Here is a 6,000-nt window from a genome sequence, read left to right on the forward strand (position 1 = left end):
TTATCCTCCTTAGCCTCTTAATTGGAACAAATGGGGTGTTAATCCGGCCCGAAGTTTCTTGTTAAGATGTCTACATTGAATTTGTTGGCTGTAAATACTGAATGACGCCGCAAGTACCTGGTGACAGGAGCTGTGTAATGAAAGGTGGCAGCTACTCCAGTGTTTTATCACCATTCTAAGGCAAAGTGCACATACTGCACTCCTGTCACAGACCTGATGAGACAGAAGTTACTCTGAAAACAGCTGACGAGCCGTACAGATTAGCAAAGAGAGATGGATGAACTTAGTCATATCCCAACCAGCGTGGCAATGCAACTTTGTTCATTATAATTGATAGCCCGGTGACAATTTTGCTAATGTTGCCTGAATGTAATGGAAGAAAATCTATCATTCAGCAGCGTTCCACAGAAAAATAAAGTACTGTATATATGTATGTATATATACACACACACACATTATATAAAGGTGTATTTTACCTTTTATGACTAAACGATAAAAACTAAAGACTATGAACACTATTTACACATAAATACTATCCCTTAGACAAGAACCAAGCATAGTGGAAGAAGTTTGAAGTCACACAAGTCATGACAAAAGAGATTAAAACTGCAGAGCTCTGCTTACACCCAGCCTGCTCCCTTAACCAGATAGCACCAGAATTGATGATAAAGTTGAAGACAAAGTGGTAGCCGGTGTGGCTGGTGTTGTATTGAAATGGTGAAATATTAAGTAATTGACACAATAATCCTGAGCACTGCATGTGGTCTTACATTTTCTGCATTCTCCACAAATTGTTCTTCTGTTAGGGTAGACAAAGGCTCAGATAATAAAAGAAAATTTCTATCAATTCACAGTCAGACAAAAACAAACTCAAGTCTTCAAATCAATGGAGTGACATTTCTCCTGTCCCTTTTGCAAATAAATAAATACAATGTTTTAATATTGAAAAAACAAAATAAAACTGAGCTTGCACCATCCTTGCTCACGTGTCAGCCGCAATTACCTGAGGTGAACTGCGGCAAACAAATCAACAAGCTTCGTAGATTACACAGAACATGGTATGAGGCATAATTCATCTGTTATGACAAGATGCACTGCTGATTACTCCCCAGCAGACAAATGACCACGCCACTGATCACCTGTGGCCCCTCACGCACCAGAGCAGTGTTAGAACCTATGCCTTGACATCTGAATGAATCAATAGGAGATGCCTTGACAAAGTAATGGCAAATTTATATTTTTAGTAATCAATACTCTCTACAGAGAGTTCAGCCTCGGCTGAATCAAATAGCTGTTTTCGCCCCCGTCAGTGTGACCCTCCATGTGTCCGTCCGTCAGTCCGTTTTTGGTTTCCAAAGCAATGGTGAACTGACCTACTGAGGTATTTGTGTGGTGAAAAGCCAAAGTTCAGAGAAATATATGTGTTGAGTGAAGTGAGGTTTCTCCAATTTGGTGCAGTACCATATTAAAATATGTTTACCAGTCTCTCTCCTGATTGGATGGAAAAAAGTATTTTCTGTTTATGAAAGAGCTGGCGAGAGAGACAGGGAGACAGACCCCTGTTACTGAACAAACACAAACACAAATCTATATCAGTGATTACTATCAAAATATAGACTTGAGATTTTTAACAAAATACATTTTGTTAATCAAAAACTCAGGGCCACAAACTCATCACTTACAGGGCCTTGCTCTGTTTCTTATACAGGTAGTTGACGAGCTCATGGCCTGCTGATTGTAAGAGGCCTTTAAAACTAACTAAGGCTCATTTTATGAGCCAAAGTATTGATTCTTCCCATATATAAGTTCACAACAATACAATAATAATCATCACCATCACCACCACCATCACCATCACCATCACCATCATAATGAACTGATTGTGGAGCTTTGCGACTCCAGGATACATGATGAATAATTTTGTTTTAAATAATAAGTTGGCTGCCATCTTGCCCTGGTTAAAGACACTTGACATGGTTGTGTACTGTGACTTGAACTGAGAAGGAGTAGATACATCTTAATTAAAAAAAATCAAATGCAAATGTTGTTACTGTATTCACTGATTTATTACTGTATTCACTGATTTATAGCACTCACTGTATCATATCATGTTACAAGTTTTGTGTTTACTATAAGGGTACACAATATACTACAACAATAAAATTGGAAACAGCATGGGGGTTATTGTTTAATGGAAAAAACACTGTGCTTGGGTTGGCAGTGACTGTAATATTGCTTTTGTTCCTGGCTGCAGTGGACATGATGGCGGACTTAACCTTGACAAGCCATTCATCACCCTTGATTTCCTGTGGTTTCCTTCTGCGAAATTACTGAGCTCAGGGGATATAGAGAGTACGTAATTCCTCACCAAGGGAAAAGATGAAAGAGACGTGCTGACAGAGATGCAAAACACTTACATCTGACATCCAACGTCTGTCAGCAGGTGTGGCTCATGTTAATCATAAATAAAGAATATAGTCTGCTTCCACCGCTTTCCTTCCACAGTTTACTCTCTCAGCAGAGGCAACACTTATCAGTGTTATTTTCTTTTTCAAAAAGATTTAATACAAAAATAGCGAATTCAAGCTCAGAACAGCACCTGATTCAACATTATACACATTCATTGTCCTATCTTTGCTTATCCTTCCTGTGGTTTTATTTCTTTGGTTGATGTCAGGTTCTGGCTGCTCATGTTTATGGAAAAACATAATTCAACACCTTAAGTAGCATTGTCTCCTTTTTCTTATTTTTTTTTACAAATCGAGTAAACTCATACTGTGAATGTAAGCCTACTCTTCATCCATCAAATTAAATCTTTAGGGCTACATTAATCAACATACTGTATTTGTCAAATTATGCAAAGGGCAAAGGGCAGAAATATGAAAAAAACACAAATATTCAATATTCTATTAAATATTCTACTTATCGTATCATGTAAGTAACTATACAACATTTGTACTTTAATAACATACCACATCTTGTATCCCTGCCTTTATATTTAACAAGTGCATTTAAGTCAGTATATCTCTGCTCTCCGGCAGCAACCAGCTAACTAAAAAATATTAATTTTTCAGGAAATGACAAAAACAAAACAAAAAGTGTTAGGAGGTTAAGAACAGCTAAATGGACCTCCAAGCTCACAATGAGGTTGGAGGTCAAAAGGGGGTGGGGCCTGGAGTCAGCAAAACCAGCTAACTCCACCCCCCTTTGGTCGACTTAGCTGGTTTAGCCGAAAGTTTGAGGATCCAATGGAGTTAGATGGTTTTGTCAGAAGCACTTTTTAGTACTTTTCATTGGTTCAATATTTTTTGGAGCGGTAGTAACATTGGCAGGTTTTTGGGGGATTATTTCTTAAGTGTAGTTGCATATTTGGGACTGCTTCCTAATGTTTGTTTAAACCATGTATTTATCTGCGGACCCCCATCTGAAAAAATGTTGTGCTAGGGACAACTTGATGAGTGGGCAATGGGCATTTCAGTTTTCTGTCTTAGGTGGAGGGACAAGAGCATTGTAATTGGCTAGTGTAGATCCCATATGCCTCGTGGACACGTATCCCAGCCTGGAGGGATGGTGGGTCTGAGATTATTAATTCACAAAAAATGGTTATTGTTTATTTTATAATATTTATAATATTAAAAAATATATTTGGCAATTGAGTTCCTTAGCCTGCAAGCCAGCATGGAGAAGAAATAAAGGTAACACTTTAAAATAACTAACTTACTCACTCAATCAATTAATGAATTATGAATGACTTGTCAAATGATTGTTAATAGTTGTTTAATAATTTAAAACTATGATTTATAAATACTTTTGATCTTGAACATACTATTTGTAAATGTTTACTTGTTAAGTAATTGTTAATAGTCAATTAACAGCCTTCAGTTGAAATGTATGTTGATATAGCTTGATGTATGTATTTGCGTGGGAAATGTGTTTTCTCAATTTGCTCATGTTGTGTGAATTTGCAGTACAAATTTGCAGTTTGGTGGCAATTTCCCCATTTGCCCTATGGAGTACAGTAGGTGCCACTGCTTCTCCCCATGACTGTATGCTCAGTTTTCAACATTTTCAAAATGAATATGATTTACTCACACAGCGCACATTTCAGACCAAATCATTGAGTGAAATCATATAGCCTACCTCGATAAGAATCTGTAGAGCACATATGCAAATGTCTTCTGGAACCTTGAGGGTCTCTGAATTATCACAAGACTGTCAACATCTATCAAATATACTACACTATGTTTTCAGAAATAGCCCACGTCATACACTATGACTATGCTATGGGATACGGGACAATTGTTTCACAGCTTTGTTAGATGGGGTACAATTCTCTAAGAGCTAAAAGGCTGTTCATCAAAACGTGTGGCTATTATCTTATTCTGAATGATATCCAACAAGAAGGGAAAAGGCAATTTGCCAGTACAGCAATATTAATTCAAATATGGACTGGGGTGACACTGTGGGTGCTGAAGCAGAAAACAATAGGAGACTTTGTGGTTGAAAATGAAATTGAGCATGTAATTGTTTAATTGATTCATCTTCAGAGCTGTCCAGTTTAACTAATCCTAGATATTGTTTTGAGTATTCCTGTAGCAAACTAGGAATGTAGTGGTAGTGAGAAACCAGCAAGTAAAATGTGAAGAAACACAGTTTTCATTTTAGTTTACAATGGCGTGAATTGAGGCTATGTTGTATGACCATACCACAATTAAAATAAAAATAAGTGCCAAAGGCACAGAGAAGAGAATTCTTACAATACATTAGAAAATGGTTTGATTCCTGAAATAAAATAGAATAAAATCTGCATTTGATTTGGAAATGTATTTTACGTTAAACAGCTTAATTAGAGACACTTTACCAATTTTGAACCTAAATCCCTTTTTTTCAGATGTGAACAGATCATATATAGCGGACAGTGTGGCAAATACTGTATGTTTTGTTGTTTCACGTCATCACATGTACAGAATCCGAAACGCCATTCCCACATTTTGAGAAACTAGAGCGATACCCGTTGGGAATCCCCTTTGTCAGTGTTGTGCAGTACTCTTTAGCCTTGGGCCAGTCTTATTGATGACATCAGGGATCTCCATATAAAAGGGAAGGGACACACAGACAGACATTATGCACAGACAAACACAGAGATCTGTGGATTTTCGGTTGGACAAACGCTGATCCAACCAACGTCCCACTCAATCCACTCCCTTGGGTCCTCAGCCATACATACTGTACGTATACATGCATGTTTGATGGTTCCAGAGATATGCAACGCAGACACTCTAACCACAAGGCCGCTGAGCTGATAATGCATTCTGTGTATCCAACTGTAAATGCACACAATCTGTGTGCTTACATATGCGTGCCCTGAGATTGGGATGTCAAGGCTCAGTCCCCAGCCGAGTCATACCAAATACTATTCAAATGGGACCTAATGCCTCCCTGCTTGGCACTCAGCATCAAGGGTTGGATTGGGGGTAAGTCCCTGTGAACATAGCATCATGTCCAGGGGGTATACTTGTATATCATGGCTGAGGGATGTTACTTGTACATCAAACCGCCTCACGCAACAAAAACAGGAGATATGCCCCTATGGGCCACATGGATCGGGAGCCGTTTGTTCCCCTGGCTTACACAGAATGCCACACTATCCCTTTAATTGCATAAAACAGTTGAACTTATATAGCCACCTACATGGGTGAACAAAATCAATCTAATCATGTGGATCTTGAGATCCACATGGGAATGGCATGGCTTCATGTGAATCTCAGACATCATGTGGCCAGCCTGTGATGTCAGCCATGAGCCATCTATGACCTATGAAGTATGACACCAAATTTGGGCAAGGTATGAGCCCGGTCTAAGCCCATTGACTTCTGTTATAAAAAATGTGAGAGCAATTCTCAAAATATCAAAATGGCACTTTACATAAACCTGAATAGAAGTAAACATTTTATCAGTTGAATCATGAAACAATTATGCTGATATGATTGGCAATATATT

This window comes from Gymnoscopelus braueri, assembly GCF_963280865.1.
Source record: "Gymnoscopelus braueri genome assembly, chromosome: 4".
NCBI classification, from domain to species: domain Eukaryota; kingdom Metazoa; phylum Chordata; class Actinopteri; order Myctophiformes; family Myctophidae; genus Gymnoscopelus; species Gymnoscopelus braueri.